This window comes from Mauremys reevesii, linkage group 10 (assembly GCF_016161935.1).
Source record: "Mauremys reevesii isolate NIE-2019 linkage group 10, ASM1616193v1, whole genome shotgun sequence".
Taxonomy (NCBI): Eukaryota; Metazoa; Chordata; order Testudines; family Geoemydidae; genus Mauremys; species Mauremys reevesii.
The window spans coordinates 2,303,354-2,320,968 of record NC_052632.1 but is presented as its reverse complement, the minus strand read 5'-3'; the positions used below and the strand labels follow the sequence as shown (position 1 = coordinate 2,320,968).

General features: G+C 43.2%; 1 long non-coding RNA gene across 1 annotated transcript in view; it reads right to left on the bottom strand.

Annotated features, from left to right (window-relative positions):
* Nucleotides 1-6,070: 6,070 nt before the first annotated feature.
* The window catches only part of LOC120373058, a 40,329-nt gene continuing 28,784 nt past the window's right edge, over nt 6,071-17,615 (bottom strand). The window contains exon 3 of the long non-coding RNA XR_005585350.1: nt 6,071-7,939. This is a non-coding gene — a long non-coding RNA (uncharacterized LOC120373058). The remainder of the gene's footprint in view (nt 7,940-17,615) is intronic.

Below are 17,615 nucleotides of genomic sequence, written 5' to 3'. Positions count from 1 at the left end.
AGACTGGGTCAGACCAAAGGTCCATCCAGCCCAGTGTCCTATCTGCCAACAGTGGCCAATGCCAGGTGCCCCAGAAGGAGTGAACCTAACAGGTAATGATCAAGTGATCTCTCTCCTGCCATCCATCTCCACCCTCTGACAGACAGAGGCTAGGGGCACCATTCCTTACCCATCCTGGCTAATAGCCATTTATGGAGGGATAGCTCAGTGGTTTGAGTATTGGCCTGCTAAACCCAGGGTTGTGAGTTCAATCATTGAGGAGGCTGCTTAGGGATCTGGGGCAAAAATTGGTCCTGCCTAGTGAAGGCAGGGGGCTGGACTCGATGACCTTCCAGTTCTAGGAGATTGGTATATCTCCAGTTATTACCTTTTTATGGACTTAACCACCATGAATTTATCTAGTTCTCTTTTAAACCCTGTTATTGTCCTGGCTACAAAGATCATAATGGATGTTCCTATGGCCCAAGCATTACAAAGATCATAGTTCTTTTATACTGGAAACATTTGTGCTGTGCACAAAGGCAACCACAGATCCAGCTCTCGTGAAACCAATGCCTCTTTCACCCGGTCCTGTAAAAGCAAAGAACAGTGGAAAAGACTCAAAAGCCTCTCTAAAGACTTTGCTGTCATTAACACTCTGCATTGCCAGGCACGTTTGCTATACAGATATGGATGAATTTTTTGTTCATGGAAACCAGGCAGACCTGGGAACTGGCTGGACGGTGATATAGCAGGCACTAGAGAAACATGCAAGGTGTTGATGTAAAGTCATACAAATGCTTCGTTCTTGGGGAGTTTAAGCCTGTGAGGGCTACAGTGATGAAATATACCCCCAACAGCAGAAGCCACAGGTTACACGTGAGAGCTTTGTGCACCACTGCGATAACATCCTGGCAGAATTTCCCAAAGCTGTTAATGTAGCAAACCTCTAACTAGCCCTGCTCTCCGGGGCAATGTGGGGGGAAATCAGGTGTCCCTTGGTTATCCGACACAAGCCTCAGTTTGCCGTTCCAGAGAGAACCCGCCAAACAATTAGACTAGTGTTACCTCAGTGAGGGCAGCTAGAAAACAGGGGTGCCGCAGAGCCAGTGCTAAGTATAAGCAAAGTAAGCAATTGCTTAGGGCTCTGAGCAGCTCCAGGGGGCCCTATAGTCACTTTGTATTCTATATTGTTCAGCCCCTTCACCAGCTAAAGCTGCCTGGGGCCGTGAGGGAGGAGGTATGAATGTGCACCTGGAAGCACTATTGTTTTAGATTTCCAGTTGCATACTGTGGTCCAAATTACGCCTCTTCAGGCTGGCAGTGTGAGGTGGGCTGGAGCAATCCTGGCGCACTGCCCATGCGATGATGGCAGGAGGCACCATGCCTGTGAAAGCAATGGGCTGGTAGGATGCCACCAGGCAAGGTGGAGAAGGTGAACAGTGGCCCTTGTGATACTTCAGTTTAGAAAATGCTGCACCATGCACCCCGCACTAGCCAAGGCCAGATTTACACCTTACGCGCCCGTAGGCACAGCACCTTCAGCACCCCTCCCCTGCCTGCAGCTCACCTTTGTGTTTGCCCTAAAAAAGGGAACTTTTAACCCCCTTTTCACTTTCAGACGCCCTTAGAATGCTGTGCCTGGAGGCACGTGCCTACTGTGCCTAACGGGAACTCCAGCGCCAGCCCTACACAGCTCTTCAGGTGCCATCAGGAGTTAAGGGGGGCAGGGCCGCAGCCCTGCCTCACTCAGACATGCACGGCCGCTACTGCTGGCAGTGACCCAGTGCAGACACTTGGGAACTCAGGCAGCCAAACTGCACACGAGACGAGGGTGGGAAAACAGACTGGAAGGAGGGGGAAGGATCATGGGGATTCCAAACATCCAGGAAGTGGAGGAGGTGAGCAGGAGGGGAAACACTCCCTCCCGAGCAGTCCGAAGTAGGGGCCAGGAGAAGAAACATGCTGCTCCTTCCCAGCAGCCAGTGGGAGTGAGGAGAGACTGGAATCAGAGCACCACTGAATAAATATGACCTCCCACTCACTTAGAGCCTTCCCTCTCACAAACCTGACCCTGCACTGCAGCCTTACCAACATGGCGTCATGGCAATACTTAGGCTACGTCCAGACTACCCTCCGGATCGGCGGGTAGTGATCAATTTATTGGGGATCGATATAGCGCGTCTCATCTAGACACCTCCTGCCCCCAGTGTAGACCAGGCCTCAGTGATGTTGGAGCCTCGCTAATGATTTAGAGAGCCAAGCAGTCAGCCTAAAGCAACCAGCAACAGCCTCCCCTTCAAGGGGTACTGTGACAGGGCGGATCGGCCCCACGCTGGTACTGCGGGGGTTAATCCTTCCCGCCACAGGTCCAGTTTCTACATTCAACAGGCATGAGAGGAGAAATGAATGTAAAAAGAAGTTGTCCAATAAACGAAATTACCTCACCCACCTTCTCTCTCTACAAGGCTGTTAGCCTCTGGCCTCTGCTCCATACAAACCCTCCCAGAAGCACCAACCATGTAAATCAAACCTTACTCCTGCCTAGCGCAAAAGAGTAGAGCCAGTGCCCTCCTGTGGGGACCTGGTCCAAGTTAATTTAATTGAATATTTCAAGAACTGTAAACCACAAAATGTCTTAGAGGATCAGTATATCCGGATCGGAGCTGTGCTCCTTAGAAATACAACTAGTTCCAGCTGTCACAATACTCCACTTGGAGAACACCGCATGGCTTTGGGGAAAAAAAAACTGGTGAAAGCAAATTCCAAGCACTCAAATTGTGAGCAGTTGGAACTAATTTAAACCAAAAGCAAAGCTTCACAGATCAAATCCATGCCAGAAACCCAGTAGACATTCTTAGTGGTTACTTAAAATGCTGCAAGAGAGTTTATCTGCTTTAAACTACTCTACGGGGATCCATAATATGCAGGCTTTCCATTTGATTTCCAAATACATGACAAGGTAGACATCCCAGGAGGATTCAAATAAAAATGTATGGTAACACAAGTAATAATTTAAGATTTTTTGTAGTGATCTGAAATAGCTGGTAAACTGAGATAACTGCAACTCAGGAAGGGAAAACACAATACGTAATTTATTCAGAACCTGTCTCTTAAAAGCCTGTCCTCCCGAACTCTGGCAATGTCTAATATCAGTATCCATTTTAGAAAAGGGTGATACTAACTGAAGAATGACACCTTCCCATAGGTGCTGGAATGAAAGGTGCTGGCTTGACGTGGTTTCCATCATATTCAGGGTTTACAGTTTGGTTCAAATGCTCTCAGCACCTCAACTATACAAATTGTTCCAGCACCTCTGAGGTTCCCTGCTTACTCACAGGCTTGAGTGCTTTGCTGAAGCAAGGCCCTAATTACTATATGGGTCTGATTCACATTCCATTGAAGTAGACAGGAGTCTTTCAGTTATCTTCAGTAAGAGCTGGATTGGAGCCTAACTCATGCATTCTCGGGAGCATATTAAATACTCTCTGGAAAACAGCAAAAGTTATTCAAATGTCCAAGAAGATCAAAAGAAGTGTCTCTCTTTGGTGGCATATTTTGCTTTGAAAGCTAATCAGCGTATCACAAAATTGTTTGCCTCCTAATTAACAAGCATTATCTTTAATGTAACAAAACAATCAAATAATCCACTTTCCTAATTATTCCTTTTGATTTTTATGATACCAAAATTACAATAGATTGGTTATAAATAAATACTTGGTTCTGAGTTCCAACTACCAACACATTTCCATTCATAAGTCTTTAGCAGAGACTGCTAGCCATTACATTTCTGAATCTTTGCTACTATACCCTTCTTTCCCCACATGATGTCAAAGCTGCATGGCCATTCATAAAAATCTATTACAAAGGAGGGGTTTGTAACGTTCTATCTCCATTGTGATCATGAGACGTCATCGGCTTACAATACACCATAGATGCAGACATTTCCACATGCAGAAATTTCATTTTAGTCTGCACGTGGAAATAACCTGCATGAGACTGACAATCCTTAAGAAATGTGTACCTTGCAGTCTTTGTATAACATAAGAGGACTGTAATTTACTGAAACAGCTCTACCCTTTTAAGCCTAGGGTCTGCCATCACCAGCAGCCCCATTCCACATGATGGTCCAGAGCCTAACATGAAAAGTTTTTTCTCCAATCTACCATGACAAGAGTTATCATCCCTACTCTGAAAAGTGACTGAAAATGGCACCTTTATAGTTGACAGACCTGTTCCCTGTGTGCAGTGTGAGATCAACGGTTTTCTACTACTTTTTACCCGTGTGAGCTCTGCAGAACAAACACAGCTGAAAGAATAAGCTGCTTTTGTGAAACAGCAACAGAATTGTTTACTGAGTTACAGACTGCAGGGCAAATCAATAACATCTGTGCAAAGCTTTTCAGTGCACAGGTGTCACTGGGGAATGTGGCTGCACAAGGGAGAATAAAAGTACATTTTTTGCCCCCAGAACCTTTTTTTTTTTTCCCAGGTGATCAAGACAGGAGCTCAGGATGAGTTTACAGCGATGATAGCTAGAAAAGCCATCTTCTTTATTGTAAACCTACCATATCAGAACTGGTGTCACTAACACACAGCTCCATGATCCTGCTTATAGAGTCAATTTTTCAGAGCAGAACTGTACATTAATGTCTTTTACTAAATACAATTGTCAAATAAAATCTCAACTGGCACTCTGTGTAATGATTTAATAAATAACACATGAAAAAAATTAGCACTGTACATTGAGAATCAATAGCAGGAATTTTTATCATTATTATTATTATTAGCTTGTTTAGTGAAATTCTAGCCTCGCTTCAATATATTCCCCCCAAGGATTCCTGTAGACGCTCAATTACGCAATCATTGTTTTAGTTTTTTAAAAAGCCAGTAGATCATGCCACTTTAATTTGTCATTAAATTGAAACAAATTCAGACACTCAGTATGTGGTTCAGTGAAGCTTGCAGGACAGATTCTTTCCCTCTGTGAGCTTTGACAGCCAACTGAGTGATGTCAAAATGAAAGGGAGCTTTTTTCACGACTTATTCAAGGGGCTGGTGGGATTCCTTAGAATGACCTCACAGCTCAAGTCAGTCATTCTAGTAAGTAACGAGGAGGCCAGTAGCACCTTAAAGACTAACAGATTTATTTGGGCATAAGCTCTCATGGGTAAAAAAACCCACTTCTTCAGCCACTTCTTCAGATGCATACATCTGATGAACCAGGTTTTTTTTAACCATGAAAGCTTATGCCCAAACAAATCTGTTAGTCTTTAAGGTGGCACCAGGCTCCTCGTTGTTTTAATGGATACAGACTAACATGGCTACTCCTGATACTATTCTAGTAAGCACCATTCTCAGGGCTGATGTTATACACCAGAGGTGGCCAAGCTTACTGACCCTGCAAGCTGCATATGACAATCTTCAAAAGCTCGAGAGCCGGGTCACACTTGCTGGGTCGGGGCTTCAGCCCTGCAGGAGGCGCCAGCTGGGACTTGGGGTTTCAGCCCCACTCCTATGAAGCCCCGAGCCCCAGCAGGTGCACCATGGTTTTTTTGGTAATTTAATTCTAATGAAGATTTTAAGGAAGAGATTTTCTCCAGTAAATGTTAAGTGTTTTGCTGAAATCAGGTCTTAAGTTTCTATTGTAATGAAGGGGGCTTTTCTAGCTAAACAAGAATAAAAAATAAATTGAAATGTAAATATTTCCATGCATTATGAGTTCAGAGTTCATCATTTCCTGTTGAAGAGAAGCCAAGTGTTTACTGGGAGCAAACTTTATAAATGGATTAACTTGCTTTGCTCAGTTAAATAGCAACATTCTGTCTAGACTCTTGTAGCCAAACAACTGTATTAAATTTCTCTTATTTTCTGACCTTCTTTTATCAGTATACAGGCACTGCAGGGGCATTACTAGAATGAGAACTGCCAACGGGAGTCTGAAAATGCATGAAAATAATTATACACTGAAAACGTCTCAGTAATAACAAAGATGGTCGCTCAAAAAGTGTTTAAGGGCAACTTTAAAAAAAGCCAATTTACCTTTATTTATTAAAAAAAAGAATCACAATAGAAAAACAGGGACAGAAAAACAAAAGTTTTAATTAATTAATTGTAATTAATTGTAAAATTAATTTTGTTCACTGAGATGAATGTTAAAATGAAATTGTTTGCATTACTATTTTTGTCTTCATCCTACAGTCCTGTGCTGCTAGGATGTTTATAGGTCATGATCCTTGAGTACGACTGCACTGAATATAGAGTTTCTTCTCAATGATTTGGCGAACAACTAATTACTAATTATTTTGCCACAATTCTTAGCAGTCTCATCTCACTTCCTTGGCCATATTCATGTTGTTTGTACGATGGGGAAAGGTGAAATTGCAGCTCTGCTTAGTTTCTGTGAAAATTACAATGGCTCGCAGATTACTAGAATATGAATACATGGTCCCTACTCAACGTAGCCAAAGCCATAACTGCAAACAAGGTGGAAACTGACTATTTCAAACATATTGTAAAAAAGGTATTTTAGCATGGTATTGGTATCCCCATATCAGTGGTTACATACATGCACATGACATAGACAATGGTTTACAAGCTGTGCACATTCACACAATGTGCAGGTCTTTACTATGTTCTGCACAAAGAGACAGTTTCTGTTACTCGTGATGGATGGATGTCTTCATGCGTGTAGAGTGAAAATACATCTCACCTACAGTCTGACTGGGAGCTGTTGGATAACGCCCTCAGCCACGAACACTGGTGCCTCCCAGCACTCCCCTTCATGGGTGACAGGAGGCCCCGCTTCCCAAGATGATGAATGAACGAGGGACGAACAGGAAGTGCGAGACATTTTCAAAGTAGTTAGAACAGAGCAGAAATTATTTCAACAATATCTGAATTTTTCATTCTTCCCCAGGGTTTCTCAAATGGTTCATCTGCCCACTGCTATTAGCTCCTGGTCCAACACCAGGATCTCTTGGGGTTCTCTTGGGGTTGTTATTTTTGAGCAAGGCTCTTCCTGGTCTCTCACCTTGATAGCAACTGTTCTTACTCAGCGCTTCTGAAAGGACATGTGCTATTAATAGCATATAAAGAATAAAGACCAAGGTAGCACTTTGTTTTATTAAAGATTCAGGCTAGATATGCAGTAAGAACAGGAGGACTTGTGGAACCTTAGAGACTAACAAATTTATTTGAGCATAAGCTTTCATGGGCTACAAGACACAACCAATTTGTCACTAAAAGATGCTTTTGGTTGATTACTTCAGAAAGGTTCTTTTGAAGACCAACGCTGCAAACCATGTACGCATCATTTATAACAGAGTGGGGGATGAATCCCACAACTGAGAGCCAGCTAATTCACCTCAGCAAGAATCTAAGAAGCCCATTCTGCAGGTCTTCTGGCCACTCTGTTTTAGTTAGCAATCGTGAAAATGTTTGGTTGCATAATCCCGGCTGCAATAATGGGCTTGATCCTGCCTCCATCTGAATCAATAGTCTAACTGGCACTAAGAAGTTCCCAGTTCTTTGCTTTTCCTTCCAACCTTCCTCTCCTGAAGTGCAATATTTCATTTGCAGCAGCTGAGTTTAGGCTGTAATATGGGATGAGGGCGGAGGATCTGTCTTAGTACCTACACAAGTGTCACTTGAAAATACTGTGAACATCTTTGGGGTATTCTAGCTGGGGTTACGTTTCACTGACATTTTCCACTGTACATGAATGGAAAGTAACCTCTCTCTCTCGTCTAAGGCAGGAATTTTGCAGTGTACTGGGAGCCAGTGGCTATTATATAAAGGGCTTGGACAGGGAAGGGATGGGACACATTTTTGCTTCCTGATTGGAAATGGATCGTGTGACCCTTACATAATAGGGCAGGAACAGAGGCAGCCCAGGGACCCATCCTGTCCGGAATGGTATGATGACAGCTCTGCTGTCTCCAGCCTCTTGTTATAAAACCTAAAAAAAAAAAGTGGTGTCAGAAGACAACTCCTGCACAAATAAAATCTTATAGCCAGCAATATCAATATCATTGTAAAATCCCCTCCCAGCCTCCTGTAAAGGCAGTCATGCTGGCCAGCTATCCTAGGCTCCAATCACAATATTTCCCTTTTAATTTTAAACCCCAGGTCATCCACCTTTTGCTGAAATATCCTAATACTACCTGACTCCAGCCTCTCTTGGGAACATGTTCTCCAGCTCATTGCTTCGCTGTAAGACAGCTCTTTAAATCTGTTCCATACGCCAGCGCTTTGATATAGCCAAGCCCCTTGGTTCTGCTCTGTTGTGGTTTAGTGACAATAAGAACCCTGAATTACTGCACAAGAACGCTTGCTCTGAGAAGATGGGTGTAGTTAAAGGGATGCTTACTGCATGATGCTGCACAGATTCTAGTCTTGCTAGAGACATAGGTGGGAATTCATGTTTTTCCTATATAGTTTTGTCACTTTGCCTCCATTAGGGTGACCAGATGTCCCGCTTTTATAGGGAAAGTCCTGGTTTTGGGTTTTTTTTCTTATATAGGCTCCTATTACCCCCCACTCCCATCCTGATTTGGCTGTCTGGTCACCCTAGCCTCCATTTGATTCCGTGCCAGTTTTACAGAATAATCAAGGGCATTTCACCCCAGTGGATGGAGTTTCTAGACATTATTTCTTACAACTGGAAGAACATGTCCTCAACAAAATGTTCTTGGTAGACCAAGTTGCTGGAGGACCTGTTGTAATGTCTTGTTTCAGAGTCTGGTGAAAAAATATATGAAAAAAGGATACAAATATCTCCAAAAGACTTGACTAAAAGAAGACACACTGTCAAACTCTCAGCTTTCTCTTAGGAGAGTCACAAACAATGTTTAGGATATTAAGGGGCTTGTCTACACTTGGAAATTTACTAAAATAGCCATTCCAGAATAATTATTCCAGATTAGTTATTTCAGCATACCCCCTCTGCATGGGCACTCAGTATGTCTCTCCTGCTTCGGCGCTCATATTTCTGTATTGTCAAACCAATAACCAAGGTAAACTGATTCTCTGGGGTCTTTTCGACCACCAGTTTGGTGCACCTTGGATGCTTAACACTGTACAGAGCATTAAAGAGTGAAATCCCGGCCACATTGAAGTCAAGGGCATTTCACCCAAAATGTTTAGCACCTGAGCCACTCTCCACTGAAAGCAATGGGTATGTCTCCACTGACATTACAAAGGAGTTAGACTAGACCATTGGAGGAAAACAAAACCTGCCTGGCAAACAGAGACATAGTAATAAAAGAACGTACCATAGTGGGTGGGGGTGAAAAAACAAGTAATTATGTAGCTAGTATGTTCACATAGCATTCGTAACCTAATTGTACAAGCACCACCCTTCAGTTTCCCATAGACCAGAGGAAATCCAACAGCAAATGTCCAGGGCCATTGAGACATTCTGAGTTCTTTTTAGGTTTAAATTTAGGCTTCCTATTATGTCTTAAGGGACCAGCTCTTCCCTCCTCTGCTCTCTGTAAACTGTTACTATTGTTCACAGCCCAGTTGTGGTGCTGCATTGTTATATTATTAGCAATGTGCCAGAATGTCCCTAGGTAGCAAAAAACAACTCATTACTCACACAGGGCCTGAGCCAAAGCCAAATGGAAAGACCACCACTGGCTTCAGAGGGCCTTGGATCAGGCCCTATGGGTATTTCCCCATCTCCTTTTGCTGCTGTGCCTATGAACCACGGAAGGACAAATAATTGGGCAGGTTGCCATGAAGGAAACTGTAAATGAAATGGAAACTAAGAGCTGGAAGAGGCTTTGAAGAAGTTCAAAACACACATGGCTGGTTCAGGAAACAGAACGTATGGTAAATACAGAGACAAAAGCACAGAGCAAATCTTTTAAATGTGCCCTCGGATTAGCCTCACTAAATGTGAATGCAAATATTGTACTGATACATTGGTAAGTTCTCACGAGGCAAAGCTGGGCTCAGTATTTCCCTGGATAGTCATCTCAAGAGCTGCCTGTTAGAAAATCTCTGAGATCAGACGTGTGGGTGATCGAGAGGTAAATGCAGACCCAACTTTTCCTATCAGGGCATTTCAACTGTGCTCAGTTTTCATTGAGTTTGATGATGCCACTGCAGCGAGCCCTAGAAATTCAATTCCAGCCGCAAACATAGCCTCTGACTGAGCAAGTCACACCTTTTTTGTCCAAAAGCTCGGGAGTTTTCACTTTAAGGCAGTAGTTATCACTGCACTGATCAGAGCTGGAAAGAGATCAATGCAGCCCAACCCTCAGCTGCTGTGATTGGGCCCTGATTTGAAACTCATTGGCCTTTCCAGGGGTCAGTCCTGTAATAAACAAATCATTGTTCTCATGAATACAGTTCTGTCCAGACCGATGGGCTCCAGACTGGGTAGTGATCCCAAAACAACCCCACTGCACCGAACTAGAGATCAGAAAAGAACACACCATCTTTCAAACTGCAAAGTGGGCGCCGGATTCTCAGGAAATCAAAATAAGTAAATCCTCAAGCTACTGAACGCTGCAACATTCTCATGCACTGTGTTTTATAGTGGATACATTGTTTCATTGACAAATGAGTTGGAATAGCTTTGTAATAAAATTCAGTGATTCTTGAACTCATTAAAACTCCTTGTAGTTGTACGTTGGCTATTTTGATTGTTAACCCAAAATCCCAGCACACAACCTGAGCAGCCAGGTTGTCATGTGCTCAGGAGCTTGCTAGAGAAAATGGAGATCTAGCCCCATTTGTTTGTTTGGCCAGTTACTTTAGTTTGTGTATTGGACAGCACTCCATGTAGAGTGAGTTTCTCCTGTTATTTGTGGGGAGGAGAGGTTGTTTTGTTTGGGGGAGGGGTGCAGGTGCTTTAAACAACATGGTTTGGAAAGTAAAACTTCAAGTTTTTATTGTGAAGTAGCCGGTCTGATCTTTCTGGACATCACTTGATATAATGAAGTAGTGGCTCTGATTATATAACTGCTCTGATTTCTGCTCAAAAAATGTTACCTAAAAAATTACTGCATCAGATTTAGCCCACAAACAACTTCCGTGGCTGAAAGAACTGAACACTTGCAAACAGAAGGTTCTTTTTTCCTAGTCCATGAATCAAATGCAAATAGAAACAGCAAGGCGTCTGCATGCATCTAGCTGGAACTTAATGGCAAATCTTTTCAAGGTTCACAAATCGATTCAGTTGAATTGAAAACAGCAAAATGTTAATTAAGGATTTCATAGGCCTCTTCTTTGTTTCCATGTACATTTGAAATTTACTCATGATTATGTAGATGCATCATATAATCCTAAATAACATTATGGAAGTTCCGGTCTGTGGGGAAAAGATTTAATACTCAACACTGTACTGCTATGATTTCCAAAATTTGCCTTCTCACATTTTTAATTGTTAAAAACAATAGGAAATGTTTCAAATGGCTGGTTTTGGGGAAGTTCCTTTCAAACAGGAGAGTGATTGCACATATAGATAAAAGAGTAAAAAAATCAAAATCAACCAAAAATATCCAAAAATATAAAAATGAGGAAGAATCTTAGTTCATTCAACAAGAAACTGCAAGAGGCTGACATTCCAACCTTCACATTCCTTGTAAAATGTCAGACAAAAGTACACTTACATTCTCCATTTTAGAGAATTACATTACTCATCTCACCTCCCATTGTACCCCACCATCAAAACAACCCAGCACCCCAAAATATTGTAATTTTGCCTGCCATAAAACTCTGGCACCTAATATCTCCTTGGACTCCCCTCCAAACACTGTGAGAGCTTGTATCCACATCCCAGCTTCTTCAAAGATCAGAGCCAAAAATCTGTGCACTGTAGTCCTCCTTGATAAACATAAAAACATGAGCATATTTAAACAATCTTTTTTTTTAAACTTCTTCAGTGCACTATCCCATATGATAACTCTCTGACCTTAAGGCTATTTACATAGGCTAAGCATTAAGTTTTGAAATATTCATAAGTGGGCTTTTCCTATATTTCCCACAGAGGAAACAAAGCAAACAAAATGGTTTAACTGTGTGTCAGCAAATTTTCCTAAAATCCATTGTGCTACTGTGTTTTGGCAGTGGCTTATGGCAGCTAATTACCAAACGTGGAAAGATTTACACAGAAGCTTAACATGCCATTTTTTGGAGTAACACATTATAAACTAAAGATAGGCTTTTTTGGACAAGGAAAAATTGTCATGGTACAGTGGGTTTTTTTGCGTGGAACTATTGTTATCTATGTACTGATCTATTGAGAAATCCCTCCAGGAGGTAGCTTTAGACTCAGAGTTGGAATGGATCAGATTGGGCAGTTTATATTCTCTTTGTTACCTTCAGAATGCAACAAGTTTCCTTGTAGGCAAAAGAAGCTTGGTGTAAGAGCCGCACACAATGCATATTTCACAATGCCAATATGCATTCCAAGACCCTTTCCCACAGTTACCCCCAACCTAGCAGATGTACACAACCAGACTACCAGTAATTAAGGATGGCATTAAAGACACAAGAGAAATGCCTTCATATTTATGGTTCCATGGCATCTTTTATAAAGAACTAATAACAAATACAATTTATTCCAGAGAATAATTGGGCTCTGTAATCATTTGATTCTAAAATAAAGGTTTAAAATTTTTTCCTTAAAGACATGGTTCTTAGTTAGTCATGTGTAGGCTGTGTCAGCAGCACTGGGTATGTAGAGGTGATAGTAAGTTATTCAAACAATGCACTGTTCTGGACAGGGGATAAGATCTGGATTCATACTAAGAGTTTTGCAGAAATGTACAGTAAACTCTCCATATGATCCAGGCCATTCATGGTTGTGGAACAAACTTTTAATTTTATTTTCAAGTGAATAATATTTTTATGGTAATGACAGAAATGCATTAATTTAAATGAAGCCACCTTTTCAAATAAAAAAAGCAGAATTTTATTATCTGCCATGCAGAGGTTTGAGTAAATATGTTCAGATAAATACATGGATCAGAAATAAATGACTCACAATTAGAGCTAGTTGAAATTTATTCATCATAAAGTTTTGTCAACAAAAAAAGGCTTTTCAAGCTATACAAAATATTTATGGAAAATTTTGTTCCATTGAAGGTTTTACATTTTTTTTTCAAATATAATCAAAAGCATTTGGGCTTTTAGTTCAGGGGGTTTGGTAGTGCTGTACCTTTCTCTCTTTCTCCCCCCCTTCCCTTCCTAGTGGAATAAAAGGGTGAAATGAAGAGAAAGGAGAAAGAGGGGAACAGCAAACAAAGTTTTTCATTTAGATGAAAAATCCAAAGTTTTCATGAGAAATTTGGAAATAAACAAAACCTTTTCATGGAAAATACCATTTTTCAACCAGCCCTTCTCAAAATATTAATCTTAGCTCAGTCTTAGTAAGTTAACTAAGCTTCATTGTCCCCTAGTCATATGGACCATTGGGGTTTCTTTAAAGAAAATGTCATGCCAGTAGCTACAAAATAAAGTAAAGCAGGAAGCCACTCATTTCAGCTAGACAGTAGGGTAAATCATCAGCTAGTGCCCTGACTAAGTAACCGTGCTGGGCAGTGGGGATTTCCATAGAGCAAGGTTGGAGGAATTCTCACCCGAAGACTATGGGGCACTCTGCAGAGACCAGTAATTGGAATAGCCTGCACAGCCATAGGCCCCCTCTTCTGCAGTTGAGGGGAGAGTCGGGTGATCCAGACTACCTCCCCCGGGCACCCTGATGCAGGAATCCCCTGGGGAACTTAGCTCTCCCACCACACTGGGGATATGCACTTCCAGAATGGCCACTCAAAAATCCTCCTTCCTGGCCTATGCAGCAGAACCATATCAAGGAGTAGGGCACAAGATTTGCTCCTGTATACAACATAACAGTGACTTGATGGGAGAGGCCCACACCAGAGCAGAGGGTCTGAAACCTTCTGCTATCCTCTTCCACAAACCTTGCAAAAGTTCATGTTCACATCTGAATTTTGCTATTCTGGCCCAGGGATGTCCCGGCTCCTCCAGCCGCTCCATGAACAGAACTCCCATTGAGATGCGGTCTTCTAGGATTTTCAGACCCAGCGAGTGGAGACTAGAAAGAACACTCACAACTGCCATGACCTAACCGCTGTTATTCCTGAAAAGCATGGACAAGATCCAAGAGAATGTAGGCCAGGTAGTTTAACCTCTCTGAATTTGGAAAGTTATTGAAATCTACTGTGGATAAACCAGAGGAAAGCGACTTTGAGGCATGAGGATTAATTAACATAATCTAGCACAGATTTAAGGGAAGCACCGTGTGGTATTCAGAGTCAACGTCGCTGACTATACTGTATTGCAAACCAGGCGAATATACAGCCGCCTGCTTTGCTAGTGTGTGGAGCGAAGCCATGCTGCCGTTGTCCTTGCCCAGGCCGAACTGCCACGGAAGGATACACACTAAATACTCCACAAACACTAACACTACCAGGAACTGATGAAAAGAGAGAGAGCTGAACACTTCAAAGCTGTGAAATAAACCCATTCCCGCAGAACATGGAGCATCATCACGCGTATGCGGAATTTACTTTCCTCGCAGGCGGAGCTGGGGCTGGCTGCAGTGTTTGGATCCAGATCTGAGCTGATGTAAAGCTGAAGAGGGTTTCGAGCTGGTGTTCTAGTTGGAGCCATCTGACTGTGCCATGGAGTGAAGACTTGGAATTCACATCCTGGCTTCTTTGAAGTCCCAGGGGCTTTGCTTCTGGTGCAAATACAAGGCCGTTTCACAAAGGTGGTAGATCTCTTTGTGTGAACTCCTACATTATTGGTTTTAGATCTATAACTTCTAGTCCTAGGAACTGGGTTAGGACATCTCTGCAGCAAGGAGTGTGCATACGAGTTAATGTTAACCATTTGCATGATTTTGCATCTAAAAGGATATTGTCAAGGCTGGTTTGCCTAACCTTTGACCAACTGAACATATGAATTCATTTTACCTCTATGCAGAGTTCACCTGCTTCTCTTAGGGGGAAATTTTGCAAACTTTTTTTTTTCTAGACCAAATGGATGAAATATTAACAATGGGCGCTGCGCTCTCTGATACACAGCCTGGAGGGAAGCAAAGGAATGGGAGGCCAGGCGTAAGGTGCTGTACACCTGTGGGAGAGAAGTGACGCTTCGCTCCTTGCTCCCCAAGCTCGAGCGCTCTTGTGGGGCCACAGAGTGGAACAAGGCAGCAGCTTCATTCTAGGTCATGCTCCTTCGGGACCCTGCAGGGATTTGAATGATGGCAGTGGCTAACTGATGGACATCAACTCTGGCAGAACTCCTGCTAATGTGTGATTGTAGGCCGGGGGCCAGGCTGTCAAAGGGAGAGAGCGCCAATAGGACAGATTAGTGCAACAGACCCTTTATGTGGAGACCTAGAGAGCCGGTGGCATGGTGCCTTTTCCAAGCACATCGTGTACGTCTCTGCATTTGGGGGAATGGGGAAAGGTGGGACCTCCCCCGCTTTTCCCAGGAGGTTGCTAACCTCTCCCCTCGAAGGAAAAAATAGCTCTAGCAATCCCTGGCTTCAAAGTTGTTTGGGGATTTTCATTTGCTTTCTCCCACCATGGATTTTTCCTTGGGAGGGCAGCAAAAGCCCTGCACCGAAGGGCTACTCTACAATAACTGGTTCATGCACGATGGTGGGTTAGGAAGAAGACCGGTTTCCTTTTCAGATTCCCAAGGAAGGGAGAAAGAAAATGGCGGGGGAGGGGAGGGCACACAGTGTACCTTGAAATTGTCCTTTTAACAATAATTCATAATTAGCCACTGCTACCATTGAAATCTGACATGAAACATAATGAGGCCTGTACTCCCATGGCCTGCAGCTATGTACTTCAACAGAAGACTCTCAGATGCAGTTATCACAAGGGGGGGGCTCTTGAATGAAATGGCTGAACAGTGGGTCACCCCACAAGGGGACTTGGCCTTTTAATAATCAGTGGCTCCACGGAGAAGGCTGGGAGTGAAGATAAGATGACCAGATGAGAGGAAGAAAATATCGGGACACATGGGGGGAGGGGTCGCTGCGAAATATCGGGACAAATTGTGTCCTGACCAAACATCGGTCAGGACGCAGGACAAACGCCTAAGTATCGGGATAGTCCCGATTTTATCGGGACGTCTGGTCACCCTAGCTGAAGATAAGAACGCTGGGCCAAGGAGGTGTTGTGCCGGTAGATACTCAAACACAGACCAGGAGTCAGGTTTCTAGGAGGGAGAGTCTAGGCTGCAACTGATTCAAAGTCTCTCAGATCCATTAACTGCCTGGTAAAGTAAACATCCATTTAGAACCAGAGCAACTGTCCAATAAAGTGGAAATATCTGTGTGACTGGAAACATTAGCTGAGGAATAAGCTGAACTCCTTTGGCCTTAGTTTTGCCTGTTAAATATCCAATGTCTTTTGACAGGCCACAGATCCCTCTGGCACGAGAACCTGAAATCCCTGAAAATTACTTTCCAAGAGATGGGGAAACTGGAAGCCTCTGCTAACGCAGCAGCCTCATTGGAATGCTGCAGTGGGGTTCTCGGGGCCAGATTCTGCTCGTGTTTATGTCCTTTGCAACCCAGCTGACATCACTGTGGGACGCACAAGGCATGAAGGCAGAATTCAGCCATATGTGTCTGTAAGGTGCTGAGTGACTACTGGGAAGTGCGGACCTCAACTCCAACTTGACCTCAGTGGGAGTTAAGGGTGCTCAGCACCTCATAGGATCAGGCCTTAAATCCAGTGATTGTCTGGCTTTACCCGAGTGTCTCCTACATTAGGTCCTCTGGGCCCCTCAAGCTGCCTCTGAGTGATGATGCAACCAATGGGCCCTGCACTACTTCCATCACTCTCATTGGGAGTTTTGTCATTGACTTCAACAGGAACTGGACCCAGCCCACTGTTCTGGAGACAGATGTGGTAGATGTAATTCCCATAGTAGCATTCTCACTAACTGTGTGAGTATGAAAGCCCAGGCCTAGATCTGTCCTCACAGCCCTTCCCTATTGGCTTATGTATGATATGGAAATAAAATGGGATGATCCGATTAGGAATGTGTGTTAGGTGCTTGTGTCCTGTGTACAAAAGGAGAATAAACCAGGCCACAACCCCCCTGGCAGTGGTCTCCCAAACAAAGCTGTAAGACAGAGGAAAGGGGGACTGCCAAACTGAGAACCTGATCCTGAGATTTTATGGTTGGTATCATTCACGGCTCTACTGTTTCTTGCTCTGGTCTGACCTGGGGGGCACATGAGGATTTGGGAGGACATGCATCAAGCGGGATTACTAAATGCAACTGAAATAACCAGGCGTCTCTAATATAAACAAAGTCCAAGGTCATGCCTGTCATCAGATCACTAATCAAAGCAAGCGGCTCATCATGAATGGAGTGTTCATCCATGAAAACAATGTTAGGCTCCAGCTGAATCCCGCCATCTTTAATGGATCCTACAGTGGAGCATTTTACTGCAACAAAGGGAAGAGCCAGAAAAACCAAATTAAATTTGGACATAATGAAATCCAAACACCACAGACCTTCAACAGATAAGTGCACCGTCCGTGTCTGAGGTGGAAGGCAAGAGGCCAAGAACAGCAATGCATCGCCATGGAAGTAGAAGCAAACCTCTGATCAGTGATGTCTCA